Genomic DNA, 18,426 nt, shown 5'->3' with positions numbered 1-18,426 from the left:
ACAGGGAGGATAAAAACAGTACTGTGGGGTTGATTTACTAAAGCTGGAGAGTGCAACATCTGGTGCAGCTCTACATAGAAACTAATGAGCTTTAGGTTTACTTGTTAAAGCCTAATTTAACAAGCTGAAGTTAGAAGCTGATTGGCTACCATGCACAGCTGTACCAGATTCTCCAGTTTTAGTAAATCAATCTCTGTATGTCCTTCATTTTAAAGCCTATTTGTCTGTAGCTTTAGACTGAGGAACAACCAGGCCCTAGAGGTGCCTTTGTGGTATTTTCTGAGTTTATGGATCAATGCAGTTCTTTTAAGATCCCAAGGACCTTTCTTGTGAAGAGCAGATTCTGTCAGCAACAAAAATCGTTTTATTGGGCGTTGTGCTTTCAAACCATAAGGTACCATACTATAACCGTAGTTTTAATCTCATCTCTTCAATTGGAATACCAATTACCCGTTTTTTAAGATTATTCTAGAGGCTATGTATTCATCCTTTTAAATTCAAGTCTATGACTGTAAAACTATTTGTATAATTAGGGAGTGATAATGAGAATGCTATATGCTGTTAGAGAAGCCTATTTTTTATGACTTGACTGACGACCAGACTGCATTTTAGGGCCATTAAAACAGAAATCCTGATTATTTTAAAAAATCTACTTTATTTGTGCAACATTATTAGGATGTGACTTCATTATAATCATTAGAAATGCTGTTATTGCAGTTTTGAAACCCAATCTTATCAAGATAGCTTCTCTCTGAGCGTATGCAAAAAAAAAAAATCAATGCCAGACTTACATGTGAGACAACCTTTCTGTTCTATTTTGAGACTGCATATTGCTATCCAGTAAGTACTCTTGCTGATCAATAGCAGTGTGCACTTACACAATGTTCATTTTGACCAAACAGCAAATGAAAGTGATCTTTTACATGTGGCCTCCGATCATAACAGCATCTTCAGACTAAGTACTGAGAAAATATATATGGAATGGCCAGCAAATGATTGACTTTGTAACATATATAAAAAAAAAACATCCAACAGCTCACACAGGCCCTGGAATTATAGTTCCACTTTTATATGTTAAATTGGACCGCCTGCCATCATTATATGGCAGCTGCTTGACGTTAAATATCAGGGTTATGGCAGCAGATAGCTGCGCAGTGTGTAAGACCACTGCTCAAATATGGCGTGACATAAAGTATTGCAGTATAGGCCTGGTGCTTAAGTGGTTAAAGAAATAAGACAAAGCAAGTTGCATAATTCAAAAATAATTCAAAAACCTTAGAATGATGTTGCCTTCTGTGCAGCAGTCCCCCTCAGCCCCCCTAATACTTACTGTCCAATAGTGTCTCGGCGGTCCGAGACTCTCCCTCCCAATTGGCTGAGACACAACAGCGGTGCCATTGGCTCCCACTGCTGTCAAAGTAAGTTAGGCAAATAGGAGGGAGGGGCAGGGCCGAGCCGCAGCTCTGTGTCTGAATGGACACACAGAACTCCGGCTCCGCTCGGGTGCCCCCATAGCAAACTGCTTGCTGTGGGGGCACTCAACGGCATGGGCACTTAAGAGGGACCCGAGACGAGGAAGATCTGGGCTGCTCTGTACAAAAGCACTTCACAGAGCAGGTAAGTATAAAATTTTTGTTATTTTTATAGAAAGAAAAAAAAAAAACGATTTTACAATCAGCTGAAGCTGAAGAAAAAATAGTAGGTCTGCTGTCCCTGTAACATTTTCACCTTATCAGATCTTTATTGCAAATCTGTACGTTTGACCTTGGCCTACCTTGCTATTTTAAACACTTGACTCCTGCCTTAAGAATAATGCTGTTATTGTCAAAGACTCTTTTACCATTACTCTTCTGCACCTTTTATCTGCCCTTCGTAGTGTGGTTCGATTCCAAAAGCTATAATGAGTATTGACAGAAGAGGCCCAGACTATCAAAACTTTCTGGCAGATCTCTTTTTAGCTTAATTACACCTGGGGGTACATAAGTGAACTTCAGCACTTGGATAAGATTTACAACTTGAACTAGGGCTTGGGTTATTGTCAGGTCAAAGGTTACTGCTTTCCAGTGCTATTTAAACACCGTCCACCTACAGAAAGTGTCTGACACATGTAAGATTGCAATCACTTGGTTATTCTTCACCTACAGTGTTTAGTATCTTTATCAATCCATAGCATGTCAACCAAACAGAAATCCTGTTTCCATAGAATTAACTACTGAATGTTACAGTTTGACTGGCTACTATAGGTTACAACACACCACACGCTTTTTTTTAAGAACTTGTGCTAAATACTGTATATGTTCATTGGAACCTACTGATTTCTAACAAAAAAAAAAAAAGTATGCGTTTCCAACAACAACCTTGATAAATATGATGACTGGTGACATCAACATTTCCAACCACTTTCAAGCCTTCTAATATATTGGTGAATATTCTGCACTCCTATAATGCAAACCATCAATTCCATTGGTTTTTACATACAAACACAATAAAGTGTAAGTACACTCTCACTTTGTAAAACAATCCATTCTGTTTAAAATAGAAATTAAAGGCAAACCATTTGTGCATATATTAAAAAAGATATATTATAAACACTTTTGCCCCTTTTTTTTTTATAAGTGATCACTTTGCATAAGAGCTGGGGAGGAGAAACAGCAGCATACTGGTCTTCTCAGTGACGTTTCTAAATCTAAAATCACTTTCTCTATACCTTGTTTTCATGTTTTATCTCACAGTTACTGTACATAACACAATTCTGCAGCACAGAGCAGCAGGTGGGCAGGGGCATGGCTAAAAAACAGACTACGCAAGAGTGTTTATACAGTGTCCTATATCTGTAAGTGGCAAAACTGACCACACTTGCAAGAATCAGTGTCTGTTCTTAGCGTGGTCAGTTTACAACAGAGAAAAAGTGGGACTGACAGGATAAACCAGATATTGTAAGCAGATATCATACAACATGTAAAATAAGAATATGATATATGCACTTGGCCGTATTTAAAGTGAGTCTAAAGGTAGAAGTTTTTTTATTCTATGCATTAGGATAAAAAAAAAACCTTCAGTGTACAGCAGCCATCCCTCAGCCCCCCTAATACTTACCTGAGCCCCATCTCGATCCAGCGATCTATTATCCACAGCAATAAAGCAATATTAAAGCCTTGTTTTGTTTTTTAAATAACAAACATGTAATACTTACCTTCTCCTTGCAAGTGGTTTTGCACTGAGCAGCCCGGATCTTCCTCTTCTCGGGGTCCCACGCCAGCGCTCCCGGCTCCTCTCTCCTGCTGTGGCTCTGTGTGTCCGTGGCTTGGTCCCACCCCCTCTGTCTCCTGATTGGCTCACTGGCTGTGATTGCTGCCAAAAGCCAGTCAGGAGTGCAAGTCCCTGGAGAGGCAAGGCTATCATTAACATCACTGGATCGAGAGAGAGCTCGGCTAAGTATTGGGGGGCTGCTGCACAAATAATTTTTTTTACCTTCATGTATAGAATGCATGAAGGTAGAAAAAAAAAAAAAAAAAACCCTTGTGCCTTTACAACCACTTTAAAATTATAAAACTATATGCGTTAACTAGTTCTACCCTGTGATTTTCCAAATCCAAAAAATATCACTACAGTACAAAGTGCAAAAATAAATGACCAAAAGTAAATCATAAACAAGGGACCTAGACTAAAGATTTGGAACCTGCTGTGACCTAAATCTTCCTTAAAGTGGAAGTAGACCCATCAATTTAACAATTTCAAAATAGAGTTCGATTCCTGGCATGCCAGGAATGTAACTGTCACATTGGTTGTTCTCTCAACCAAACTGTCAAATCATCTAATGGCTGGTGTCATAACTGATCACATGTGCAGCATCACAGCAGTTAAAGATTAAATAGAAGCCAAGATGGCAACTTCCTTGGCTGAAAACGATAGGAAGATTTACTTCCACTTAAAGTGGTTGTAAACCCTTACAGACCACTTTTACCTACAGGTAAGCCTAGATTAAGGGTTACCTATAGGTGCAAGAAATATCTCCTAAATCTACACTGTTTAGGAGATATTTGCAAAAGACAGGCACCGCTGTCTCTGGCCAGTCATAGCGGCGGAGCCGCGATACCCGGAAGTCAATCCGGGATAGATGGCGGTGTTGGAGGAGAATGAGGGTCGTTTCAGGGGCTTCCATCTCAGGTAAGTTATTCATAATGAGCTAGTATACTATGCATACTAGCTCATTATGCCTTTGCCTTGCAGGGTGTATTTTTCTTTTGGGCTTTACTTCCTCTTTAAAGTAGGTGCAGCTATTGCTGTGTAGATTCTGCTATTAAAAAGTGTGGTTCTCAGACCCGGTAGTGAATAATACGGGGCCTGACGAGGAAATCTATTATGTTTTTAAAACAAAAAAATGAATTTTGAATCTGTCACATTAGCTAACAAATGTAAAAATACTACATATATCGAGTACAGATGTGTTATCTGAATACATTGTATTCCTTACACAAAATTGCATATGTTCTTTAAACAAATGACAGTTATCTTTCCAAGCCTCCAGAATGCTGGCAAGGAAATGTGATTTGTATTCAATGTAGTATGAAAAACCTGTGATGAGGGTTTCACAGAAATGCCATTAGGGAGAATATAGATAGTAGTTCCCCAGAGGGCACTGGCCTGAATGGTTGCAACATTTCCAATAATCTTGATCCTCTGACTGAACTTCACAAATCTATTTTAGCTCAGTCAATATATCTTAAAAGCCGAATGATCCAAGATCTGAGGTTGATTTGAGGGACCTCATCGGGGTCATTAGTGCTTTCATATGCCAAGAAACTTGAGATTGTAAAGTATCTTTAAATACTGTTGTTTGTAAACATGATGCATTGGATTTTGGCAAGCATGCCATTCCTCCTGGCAAGCCAGGTCTGTGTGACCTCACCGTGGCCAAAAAAAGAACCCAGACGGAGCACTTATTATTCTTACACCCTCTATAATGAATTTCTAATAAAGATACTGTAAGCTAATTAAAGGAAACAGATACTGGGCTGGACTGGGCTTGCTAAATATTATTAAAGCCCAATTAAACGTTAAGTTTAAATCAGGGAAATACTTTCCAGATGTTTTCAAAAAAGGTGGGCAAAGTCTTATGCCACGTATGGAATTTCTGACAACAAATGGTGGATGTGAGCTTGTTGTCCGAAATTCCGATCGTGTGTAGGCTCCATCGGACATTTGCTGTCGGAATTTTTCAAGAACAGATGTTTGAGAGCTGGATCTCAATTTTTTTCCCACAACAGATGTTTGAGAGCTGAATCTCACATTTTCCGACAACAAAATCCGTTGTCGTAAATTCCGAGTGTGCGTAGACAATTCCACACATGCTCGGAATCAAGCAGAAGAGCCGCACTGGCTACTGGACTTCATTTTTCTCAGCTCGTCATACGTGTGGTACGTCACCGCGTTCTTGACGTTCGGAATTTCTGACAACATTTGTGAGACCATGTGTACAAAGACAAGTTTGAGCCAACATACGTGCGAAAACAAATCCATGGTTTTTGTTGTTGGAAAATGCGATCATGCGTACGCATTACAATTTTTTTTAAACCACTCACAGTTTGAGTAGAAAAGCCTGCCCCCTGCCAACAGGCTGTAGAGAAAGATTGTAGCTCTCCATTTCAAAAGGGTGGTCTTTCAACAGAGGTCTGATGATTCTCCACCTAAGTCAGAGCTAGAGCTCTCCAATCAGCAGGGAGCATTAGCTTATAGGGAACAAAAGTGCATGCTGGCAGGGGACAGTTTTCCTTTTTTTTTTTTACTTAGGCTGATTTTTAAAAGACATTGAATAAAATGTATTCTAATGGAACAAATGTTCATCCCATGACTTCATATATACATATTCTGTATATACACACACCCACTATACACAAAAACAGCAATGAAGGATTTGTTAATTTCTCCATATATTAAAAAAAAAAAAGTTCAACCCATAAAAATGGGAAAAACTATTTTGGAGTGTCAATAAATATTAACAAGGCTCACCTGAATGTGACCTCCCTACTAGAATAAGGAGACCTTAAAATTTAGCCAATCAGGAGAAAGAGAGGACGGGACCGAACCACAGCTCCGTGTCTGAATGGATGCAGGGAGCTGCAACTCGGCACAGGTGCCCCCATAGCAAGCTGCTTGCTGTGGGGGCATTCAACAGGAGGGGCCAGGATCACAGAAGAAGAGGAGGATCCAGCCTGCTCTGTGCAAATCCACTACACATGGTAGGTAAATATGATAAATTTGTTATTTTTATAGAAGAAAAAAAGAGACTTTACAATCACTTTAAAGTGAGGCTAAACTCTGATTTAAAAAAAAAAAATTATGGATGTATTCATAAGTTGCTTCTATTGATCTATTGTCATATAGACATTATATGATTTGTAGAACAGACGTACAAAAGTCATGATATGTGATTCACTTGAAACATAGTTGTAATTAAGTTGCATAATTGAAATTAATAGTAAAAACCTTTTTATGGAATATCTAAGCCAAAACCCATCCATTATTTTATATACATCTAGATTGCATTTAATGTTTCTAAAGCTTTTATTACTAACTTAATAGCTTGTTAACTTACAACACTCAGATATTAAGGAATTTACTCTGCATCGCCACCTAGTATCCATAGCTAGTACTGCAGCATTTTTTTCCGGATTATCTTCTCAAGCAGAATTTTACCTGGAGGGAATTCCAATCACTTACATTTACTCCCTAACATTACTATGACCGGCATCATTACTATGTGCAAACTAAAATCACCTGGTATACATAAAACTGTAATCTAACAAATTATAAGTTTCAGAATTTTTTATCTATCTGTATTATCTAAAGAGCCAACATCTGTTTAGCCAGTCAATAATTTACTTTTAGATTTGTTGTTCATGACTATTCAGAGGCTATTCCAAAAATTCTGAATCTAAAAAAAATATTGAAGACCTTACACTTTATATTTAGTGAATGGACACTTGACATCTAGTGCTTATAACTCCTATATATAGCAGGCAAACAGCATGTAATGCTAAATACTTGCTCTTAAAGAGGTGGTAAATGCGTTGCATACTAGCTCATTATGAAATACTTACCTTAGAACGATGCCCTGGAACGGCGTCGGCCCTCTGAGTACACCGCAGACATCTTCCACCAGAGTTACTTCTGGGTTTGCAAGTTCACGGCTCTGGCTGTGTGATTGGCCAGAGCCACCGGTTACAGCTCGTTTCTTCAGTGCGTATGCGCCGATGACGTCAGCAGCAGCGCACATACTGAATATGACCTAAACTGTGCAAGTTTAGGAGATATTCAAGGTACCTACAGGTAAGCCTTGTTTTAGGCTTACCTGTAAGTAAAAGGTGATGTAACAGGGTTTACAACCACTTTAAACAAACTATTATTTCAGTTTTGAGTAGAAAAGTATGAATCTTCCCTTCCAACACTTAGAATTCTATTATAGAAACTTCATCACAGTGACATTTTATTCAACAACAAGATCACAATTTAGCTGCAATTATTGACAAATTATTTCTTATTAAGGCAAGTCTATTTTAGAGCAACTCTGCAATAGGTTGCCCTATAGATATAAAAAGCTAGTATCTAGTTTACTAACTGCCACAAAAAACTACAATATCTGTTTTTGGTAGAGTTGGCCTTTACCGTCCATTAAAGTTTCCCCCAAAAGGGGAAGTTCCACTTTAGATCCCCCCCCTCCTCTGCCACATTTAGATCGCTCGTCATCTGCCGCCAACATCGCTGGACCCTGGGACACGTAATTGTGATTTTATTAAAAGTCAGCAGCTGCAATATTAGTAGCTGCTGGCTTTTAATATTTTTTTTTTTTTTTGGTGCAGAACCACTTTAAGCTGAAAACACACAAAAATTCAAATTTCTTATGTCTTTATTGAACACAGCCATTAAACATTCACAGTGCTGGATGAAAAAGTAAGTGAAGCCTTGGATTTAATAGCTGGTTGAACCTCCTCTGGCAGTAATGTGCTTTTGGTAACTGTCTCAGACCTGCACCACATTTAGGATGAATTTTTGACCATTCCTCTTTACAAAACTGCTTCATCTCATATATATTTGTAGGATATCCATTGTCAATGGCTATCTTAGGGTCATTCCACAGCATTTCTATAGGATTATTGTCTGGGATCTGTCTGGGCCACTTTAAAAGGCGCATTTTATTTTTCTGAAGCCAGTCTGTGGTGCATTTGCTTAGATGCTTAGGATCAGTGTCCTGCTGCATCACCCAACTTGTACTCAGAATCATCTGATAGCACTGGACTGATGAAAAATAAGGATTGGTTCTGATAGATATTAATCCCATTGGATTAGGTAAATCTCTGAGGATAGTGTTCCTGGTTCAGGTCTTATGTTGCTACCTCCCTGATCATGATGAACATTATCGCTCAACAGATGGTCAGCTTTTGGATTTGTAGTAAGGAGCACCTAATACAAATGTTCATTTCAAAACGTTTAAAATGTTATTGGTTAGGGGCATCAGATATAACCAACAAGTTTCAGAGGAAAGGACTCCCCCTTTACGAGGGCATGGAAAACATGTTAAAATAATCATGAGAAAACACTAGAAGGCTTGAACTAAGGCTCTAGTGTGTCCTAAAAGTTAAAAGCTTGCTTGCTGTAAAACAATAAAAAAATTAGGATACCTGTCTCCTGAAATAATTTGGGTGCCTTTGGACACCCACATTGACTTAATAGATTTTTGAAATTGTAACAACTCCATAGCAGTTTATGTACAGGGACGTAGGAAGATTAACAATAAAGTGGTTAAACCCAAATAAAATGTACTCCAAACCATCAATAGACGGAGTCAGTGTTGATAGGGGGACAAAAAACAAAACAAAAAAGATTATAGTGCACACATACAAAATCCTACAAGGCTATTTAAAGCACCTGAACAGAATAGGCAAATAAGCAAATAGGGGGATTTGGTGTTGATGGGGGCTGAGCCATTGTGTTCTCCTTGATCGATCAGTTTGTGTACATTCAGCCTGCCCATGCATGGTTCGAATTTCAGCCGGTCCCTGCTGAACCATCCAAGATTCGAACCGTTTATGGCCGACTTTAGTCCTCAATAGTACTCAACTCATCATAACACCATAACACAATTAAACGTGTACCACAGATATGCCTTAAAGTAATTTTTGTGCTATGGTTCTGCCTGTGTTTAATAAAAAGACCCAGTCCCAGGTACATAAATGGATCTTTAAGGTGGCCAAGTTATTGGGCAAGGATATAACAACTTTAGGAATTGTGAATTGTGAATGGAAACTAGAACCAACATTTTTTTTAACTACAGTCTTAGTATCAGTTTGACTTTAATAAATGTATTCATTATCTTAAAGTGGATGTAAACCCCCTGTCTGTTATGAGACCCGAAAAACTGCAGATTCTGTGGGTGGGTCTGTTGTCCAGAGCTCGGTGGATGGAGTCGCGATGCCCGCCCACCTCTACACTCCCCTTGTCAACATGCATTTTCTCCTGTGTATTTCTTACACTGGACTTCTGCTATGATCAATCCATTCAAAACCCAGAAAAGTCACCACATGACTTCAGCATGCCCACTCATGCTGAGGTGTAGAGCTGCCAATCCTGTAATGCCCCGTACACACGAGAGGGATTAAGTCTGACAGACTTCCGACGGAGTTCTAGCGGAGTTCCGCCGGAGTTCTGGCGGACTTTTCGACCGAACGGACTTGACCACACACCATCACACCAAACTCCGACGGAGTCGAACGTGATGACGTACGACTGGATTCGACGTAGGAAGTTCCTAGACAGTAGCCAATAGCTGCCCTAGCGTCGGTTTTAGTCCGTCGGAGTAGCACACACACGAGCGGATTTTTCAAAGGGGACCGGGTCCGGCGGAGTTCCGTCGGGAAAATTTAAAGCATGCTTCATTTCTAAAGTCCGTCAGACTTTAGCTTCGCTAAAGTCCGTTGCAGCCCACACACGATCGGATAGTCCGCCGGACTCAGTCCGTCGGAGTTTGGATGTCGAAAAGTCCGCTCGTGTGTACGGGGCATAAGAGCTGGAGAAAAAAGGAGAGGGGATCTGAAGTACACAGAATGCCTCTCTCAGGCTCCTGCATGAGATATGTAAATAGATTCTATACTGTACACGGGGCAAGCCTTAATTATTATTTTTTATTTTTTTTGGGGGTTTACACCCACTTCAAAAAAAAAAAAGGTAGATATCAGTCTCTTTAAAGCTTCTTCTTTCTTTTTCAGAATTCGGAATATGAAAACATCTAACTGCCGTTAATGTTAAAAACCATAAATAATTAAAGCTGTATTCAAATGTGCATTTATTATACAAGTGCTTAATTAAAAATAAGGACAGTTGTTGCTGCTGAATGTTCTGTACTTCTAACACCTACAGTACAATAGGTATGTAATGACTGCCAATAAACGTGCAATAATGTGGTGTTTTTCACACACTGACCAACTGCAAATGCCAAATTGTATGTTCTACAGATCTGTCTTCCATCCACCATTCCAAATAATAACTGTGGCCTATCGATGTAAAGTTTGCAATAGGTGGATATTGAATTATGTTGGATAGTGCTATTTGTTTGTATAGTTACCCCACGCAGTCTGGAAATTCAGAATATAATCAAAATTATCACTTGACTGCTATGTGACACAAACCAATGGCAAAACAATGGCCCAATCGATGGACATATGATGACTGTATAAACTAGCAGGCATGGTCATTGTCCGATCATGGTCGTTATCCCATCTGTACCATAACTCTTTAATCAGACAGCAGCTGCAAGATTTGTTCTTTATTTGCACATGGATGATTCTAGACACAGTAACCCTTCCCTCTTGACTGCTGCAATGCAAGTGCCTCCACACATCAGGCCTTCTGCCAGAGATCACGTGTGATAAAATAAGCATAAAAGGATGCTTTTAGGCCTAATAGTCATAATCAGTCCAATGTAAGCACTCAGTTATCTAGCACATAGAAACAAATACTGCAAATGCATTCCCACAATTGTTCAGAAATTGCTAAATCTATTAAGGAAAGTGAGTTCAGATAATGGTTTTAAAAAGTTATAAGTCAGAGAAATATCAAGAATTCCAGCAACATCCAGGGTTTCCTCTCATTCTGAAAAACATCCTTTGTGTTATTGGCTCTGTACATATTAGCTCAACAATGGGTTGCACATTCTTTCTATGTGATAGTTCTATGCTGTGCATGTTTTTCCCCTTTTCTCTCCTACAAACTCCATCGACCCTTTTCTGTGGATTATTCCAATTACACATAAGTTCGCAAAAAACATAAAATCTTTAAAGCATATGTTTAACATTAACATTCCAATCAAATTTAACTGATGCAATAGATATGTTGGCTGACAAGCACCAATCACTCCTTCAAAGAGGCTTTCATGAACACCAACATCAAGAAAAATAAAAACTTGCACAGAGATGAGTTGCTCCCAAACTGTATGTTAGAAATGAATAAATAAAATGAATGACTCCTGACATATTACAGACGTCACTTAGAGGCAACTATACACATATGCACATAGGAGCAGGGGCGGACTGACCATTCAGGCACTCGGGCACTGCCGAGGGCCCCATGCCCCTAAGGTGCCCCATCAGAGTTGCCATGGACAATATGTAAAAATCTGTGTTTTTAAAAAAAATCCCAAGATTATAGCTGCCCCGCCTCTTCAGTACCTTTTCAGTGTGTGCATGTGTATTCTGTGTGTGTACACTTTGTGTGTATATTGTGTGTGTCTGTGTATACTGTGTGGCCCCATAATCTATTGCCTGGGGGCCCCATAATCTCCTATTGCCCAGGGGCCCCATAATCTTCTCCTTTTGCCCGGGGACCCCATGAGTTGTCAGTCCACCCCTGCATAGGAGTTTAGTGCTACCTGCCAGTGCATAATATACATCACAAAGGACAGTTTTGAGAGTCTAGTATGAAAGCGTAATGGGAAATTTGGAAATGTTTAACCAATTCTTTATTCTCAATAAAATATCAAGCATTTGGTCATTAATTCCCTGTTCACATCTTTGCGATATGGGAATGCATGTAAAAACTGCACCTGTTAACAAAGCTCCCAAAAACATTTTTATTGTAGATGCACTGTAGTAACATTCAATCTTCTTACTAACGCATATGTGTTTTAGCATACCACATCACATAGTAACTTATTACCATGTGTTTTGGTGCAATGCATTAAAAAAAAAAAAAAAAAAAAGGATACATGCACTTCTTTAGGCTGGATTCACACCTATGTTGTTTTAGTGCATTTTGCAGATTTGCACTACAGTCCATTTAACATGGTTTCCTATGGAACACGTTCTGTAGTGAAAATCTGCAAAATGCACTAAAAATGCATAGGTGTAAATCCAGCCTGAGTGTGATTTCTGTGTGTTGGGCAAAACATTCAAATTAATGGGCTGCCCAATTCAATGCATGTAAAAGCCACATCTATGTGGTATTGTGCAATTTTTTGTTTGGTTAGTCATTTAGTTAAAACACTAAATAAAAAAGGAACATACTAGTAATTTTAAGAAGGAATGATTTCTGCAAGCTCAAGATGCAGTATTTTGTATGTTAATCTGTATGTTGTCAACCCTTATAATGTGACATTAAACCTTCTGTTTTTTATTTTTTTTTATTAAAATAACAAACAAGTCATACTTACCTGCTCTGTGCAAGTTTTGCACAGAGCAGCTCCAATCATCCTCTACTGGGATCCCCTGCCAGCACTCCAGGCTCCTCCTATTCAGCAGTTACCCTGTGGAAAGCCACTTTCCATGGGGGTACCCATATGGTCTCCCTCCTGAGCCACCTTGTCTGCATCCACTGACAGACCGGGCAGCTCGCCCTGCCCCCTGCTCCCTTGTCAGAGCAATTTATTGATGGCTCCGGGTGCTATTAATCTGCCCAGTGAGGACATCTCATCCATATCTCTGGATCGGGCTCAGGTAAGAATAAAGGGGGGGGGGGAGGTCCTGCAGCACAGAAGCTAAAAAAACTTTAAGGCTTTAGAATCACTTTGAAGCGGAGCTCCACCTAAAAGAGAAAGTTTTGCTTTAAGGCCACCTCCCCTAGTCCTGGTGAAGAAATGGCACTTTTGTGGAGTGGGTCCCACTTCTGCTCCAATCGCCTAGGCCAGGGATATGCAATTAGCAGACCTCCAGCTGTTTCAAAAAGACATGTTCCATTATGCCTCTGCGTCTGGATGTCATGCTTGTGGCTGTCAGAGGCTTGCTATGCCTCATGGGACTTGTAGTTCTGCAACATCTGGAAGGTCCTCTAATTACATATCCCTGGCCTAGGCAATCAGAAGTGAAAGTTCGCCTCCCACTCCCTCCCTGCAGTCTTTTGGGACACGGGGCAGGACCCAGAAGACTACAGGACCATTCACAAGGCGCAGTGCCACTCGCACATGCATAATGGGCACCTAGTGGTGAAGCGGCAAGCTGTCCCAGTCAGGTACCCAGTTAACATCCAGGTGCAAAAGATAGATGACAGGAAGGGAGAACAGCTGGGGTAAGGACATCATCGCTGGATCGTAGGACAGGTGTGTGGCTGCTTACCATTTGAATGGGCTGTCAACGCATGGCGATCACTCAAAAAAACAAAACTTTCTTATTTTTTTTATTTAACACTGTACCAAAACACACAACATGTACATAAGGTTTATGCAATTAGCGGACCTCCAGCTGTTGCAAAACTACAAGTCCCATCATGCTTTTGCCTCTGGGTGTCATGTTTGTGGCTGTCAGAGTCTCGCTATGCATCATGGGACATATAGTTCTGCAACAGCTGGACATCCGCTAATTGCATATGCCTGATGTACATTGTGTTGCGTTGCTGTGAGGGTGCATTGTTGATACCATTTTAAATGAAAGGCACTGCAATGCAATTGACAAAATGTTTGCATGTTCTAATAACGCATGGTAAATTGCGTTGTACCACAATACAAAGCTCTGAAGAGGGAGTATTGAATGGTAACAGCAAATTGAACCTGTGTTTGCCTTAATTATACACTCACGTGCAAGGCAAAATTACATTTTTTATTACATTTTTTCCCCAGGTAAGGTATTTAAAGTGGAGTTTTTTCGAAAGCAAATTAAGATCCATATGCAGTTTCAATGCAGACACATTTTGTTAGGATCTCATTCTGCAATCTTGGTGCTTTGCCATAACTTAATGTATCGTTAAGGGTCAAGCACAAAAAAAAAAAACACTTGCTCGGGGCAGAGGAAATAATTGCAGCCTCGGCATTTATGCTGCTAAGAAGAACTTTTACATTATTCTGAGTAATTAAATCCTGTAATTTCCCATTGAAGTAATAATACAGCTGAAATGACAGCTGCCCTATACTGGGTTTTTTTGTTTGTTTTTTTAAACAAAAAAGGATATGCAAAAAAATCCTAATCTAAATAAGAGCCAATGTATATGGCATTTTCAGTACATCACATTGTTCCTTGCTTTGTTACTGATCTATGTATGCAAAATGGAATCTGCATTATCGCTTTTCTTCTTCCTATTGGGTGCTTGCATGTTTACTCACTCATATGACCAGACAGTGTTATGCAGATTGTTCCCCGTGTACAGATTCAGTTCCCCAAATGAAGAATGTCCCCCTTTTTCCTCAATCTGTCATGTACTGTACTAAAAGGTTACTGTCGGTCATTGTTCGGCCATCTCCCTCTCTCTACAGCTCCAACGCCTGGCTTATGTGGGAAGTGGCCCTTAATCGCAGGAGCTGCAGATGAATGATTGGGGATCACAGAAGATATGAATAATGTCTAACCACAAATCAGTGTTTATGTAATAAGCATAATGGCATTTTTCAGGATAACCAACTAAAACAGAAACAGAGCCGCTGTGAAACTACAAATCCCAGCAGTCCCTAGACAGTAGTTCTATGGCACTGGAAGATTCTTAACATGCATGTATGCTATACAGTGTAGCTGCGTGATATACAAATCACTAACATCTGTAGCTTGTATGAAGTATGGGAGGGGGAGATTGTGTAACCTTGTAACAAAATATGTCTACAGCAGCCGTTCTGAACCTTCGTACACTAGAGGAGAAATCATTTCAGATCTCTGCTAAAATAAATTGATTGGGGATACAGGGAAAAAAATACCCCTTACATGGGTCGTCAGTGGGAAGATTGCCCTGTTTACATTGGTGGCCAGTGGAAAAAATGCCCCCTTATAGTGGTGGCGAGTGAGAAGATTGTGCCCTACTGTGGTGGTCAGTGGGAACAAAATATCCCCAAGGTGATCAGTGGAAAGAATGCCCCTTATATTGGTGGTCAGTGGAAGGAATGCTCCTTAGAGCAGTGATCATTGGGAAGAATGCCCATTATAGTGGTGGTCAGTGGGAAGAATGTCCTCTATAGTGTGGCCAATAGAAAAAATGGCCCTTACATTGGTGGTCAGTGGGAAGACTGCCCTGTTTACATTGGTGGTTAGTGGGAAGACTGTCCTGTTTACATTGGTGGTCAGTGGGAAGACTATCCTGTTTACATTGGTGGTCAGTTGGAAGACTACCCTGTTTACATTGGTGGTCAGTGGGAAGACTACCCTGTTTACATTGGTGGTCAGTGGGAAGACTACCCTGTTTACATTGGTGGTCAGTGGGAAAAAATGCCCCCTTATAGTGGTGGTCAGTGGAAAGAATGTCCCTTATATTGGTGGTCCATAGGAAAAATGCACCTTATAAGGGTGATCAGTGGGAAGAATGTCCCTAATAGTGGTGGTCAGTGCGGATAATATCCGTTATAGCAGTGGTCAGTGCTAAGAATGCCTGTTATAATGGTGGTCAGTGGGGAAAATGCACCTTATAGCGATGGTCAGTGGGAAGAATGTCTGTTATAATGGGGTGGTCAGTGAGAAGAATGTCCTTGATAGTCAGTGTAAAAAATATATTTTATAATGGTGGTCAGTAGGAAGAATACCCCTTATAGTGGTGGTTAGTGGGAACAATGCAGCTTATAGTGGTGGTCAGTGTGAAAATGCCCCTTATAGTTGTGGCCAGTGGAAAAAATGCCCCTTATAGTGGTGGCCAGTGGAAAGAATGCCCCTTATAGTGGTGGTCAGTGAAAAGAATGTCTTATATAGTGGTGGTCAATAGAAAATATGTCCCTTACATTGGTGGTCAGTGAAAACAATGCCCCTTCATTGGTGGTCCTTTAGAAAAATGCCCCTTACATCGATACCCAGTGGGAAGAATGTCCCCTTTACATTGGAGGTCAGTAGAAAGAATGCCCCCTTACAGTGGTTGTCAATGGGAAAAAAGCCCCTATTAATGGAGGTCAGTGGAAATAATGGTGCCTACAGTACTGGCCAGAATGCCAACCTTACAGACAGCTAGAAAATGTGTTGTCATACTGATGGCTTGGCCAAGTGGTGTTGACCCCAGAACTATGCAGGCACCATCAGATAGGAGGTCAATCAGCCCCAGCTCAAGGAACCCCTAGCAACCTCTGAAGGAACCCTAGGCTTTCACGGCACCCAGGCTGAGGATGGCTGGTCTACAGCTTTGATAAACAAACAGTTTGCTCTTGTAGATAGTTTGTTCAATCCATAGATTGTTATTATTGTGACAAATAAAAGAAGTGGTGTAGTGCAATGTTTATTCTTCTATGTGATATTTTACAGTTGATTTGATTACTTTTTTTTTTTGCATAATATTGCAAAAGTATTGTACAGTATTGTGTTTTGCATATGTATGCTGTTGCTGGTTAGACTAAATAGATGCCAAACAAAATATTGCTCTTCATTGTAAACAATAAAGTATCTCAGCTTGCTCGGTAGCTTATATAATTGCCATCTATTGTTGAAGAAGTATGAAAATAGGGGAGTCTTTCTGTTTGAGAGGCCTGGGAGAATGAAGAAGAAAGATTAGCTATTGGGGTCAATTCTTAGATCCGAAGCCAGGCTACAAGCAAACAAAAAGACACCGAGTGAGTCCAGAGTCCCATCTCCTTGTTCTTCAAGATGTCCTTTTTCCAAATCGAATGGTGGCCTTGAACGCTTCTATTTTATTATCCCGTAGATGTTCAAATCGATCAAAACAACTGAATCAAAGACCAAACAGCTAAAATTCCCTTTCCGATTGATTTAAACTCAGTTTACATCATTTTTTTTTTATCAAATTAAGGTGATCAGACAAGGTAAAAAATGACCGAACATATTGAATCAATTGGTCATTTCGACCAAATTATGAGGTCAAGTGATGAAAAACCTTGATAACTTAGTATCATCCAACTATTGAACAAATTCTGATTTCTTGTGAGCGACATATCCATTGATTGTGTTATTGACTATCAATCTGATCATTAAAAAAAAGAAATCGATTGTTTATCAAAGCTTGTATGGCCACCATAAGGACAGAATAGAGAAGACAAGTTGGGAGATGGCTGAGGAACCATCGCCTTCCCATCACACACACAAAACCTCACCAGATAGCCAAGCTGGCACATCCTTCGCCCATCTGATGACCTTGGCCGGGTCACAGACCTGCTGGACATCACAATCAGACCATACAAGGTGACATCTGGCAGGTGTCACTCAGTAACCATAGACACAAAACAAGCGACAGATGGGGAGCAGAAGAAGAAGAAAGAACCATCAATGATTTATAAATCCCTCTCCGTAAATGCAATCTTCTTCTTCTTCTAAGAAATCCTGGAGATGTGCCATGGCTTGGATGAGTTGGAAAATCAGGGCGACTTACCTTGTTAGTGGGTTCCGATCGTGGGTGAGCTCATGAGATCCTTGTATAGAGGAGTCCCGAGTCTCTCCAGTCCGGACAAAGCTCCTGAGATGCTCTCTCCTCGGTGTGTTGGGATCCTATATGTTTGTCAGTCTCCCCTCTGCACACTATCCCCCTCCCCTCCCCTTCTCTGCCTCCGACAAGAAAAAAAAAGGCAGGCAGTGGTTTTTTAACCCGGAGTTCCTTTTATAGATAGTAGGCTGTGCAGTACACCAGGGGTTACTATCGGTCACAGCTGTCCTGCTCAAGTCTGTTTATATGGCTCAGCGCTGGGCTGCCAGCACGTGTAGACAGGCCCCGCCTCTTAAAGACAGGCCCCGCCTCTTAAAAGGGCAATCCACTCCAGGGCTCCTATATGAGGGGGAGCTCAGCTTGTTTTTGCTCGGAAGAAGACTCCATTTTTCCCCCACACTTCATTCATTCGTTAAGCACGGATATTTAATTAACAGAGGATAATCTATAGAGGATTCTAGATTCTATTCTTTACAGTTTGCTGCTAGTGAGGTCGTCCTGTCTAATGTAGGAATGCGATTCGTGTTCTGTGTCATGCTCCTCCTCTATAGGACTTCGCTGTTCAATAACAAATGACGTCACCTTTTGTGAAGCTCTTCAGGCATACATTGTAAGGGC

General features: G+C 40.4%; 1 protein-coding gene across 4 annotated transcripts in view; it reads right to left on the bottom strand.

Moving 5' to 3' along the window:
- ABCA1 (ATP binding cassette subfamily A member 1) overlaps positions 1-17,926 on the bottom strand; it is a 151,150-nt gene extending 133,224 nt beyond the window's left edge. For 2 of the 4 annotated variants that reach the window (XM_077475189.1, XM_077475188.1), the window contains exon 1: positions 17,758-17,924. The gene's annotated coding sequence lies outside the window, so the exon portion shown is untranslated. Of the gene's footprint in view, positions 1-17,757 lie in introns of all 4 variants that reach the window. The other 2 variants (XM_077475186.1, XM_077475187.1) reach the window with 2 other exon arrangements.
- Positions 17,927-18,426: the final 500 nt, after the last annotated feature.

The sequence above is a fragment of the Lithobates pipiens genome, unplaced genomic scaffold, assembly GCF_037356315.1.
Source record: "Lithobates pipiens isolate NorthernLeopardFrog02 unplaced genomic scaffold, aLitPip1_a1.2 Scaffold_13, whole genome shotgun sequence".
NCBI classification, from domain to species: Eukaryota; Metazoa; Chordata; class Amphibia; order Anura; family Ranidae; genus Lithobates; species Lithobates pipiens.
This window is presented reverse-complemented; position numbering and strand designations above follow the sequence as displayed.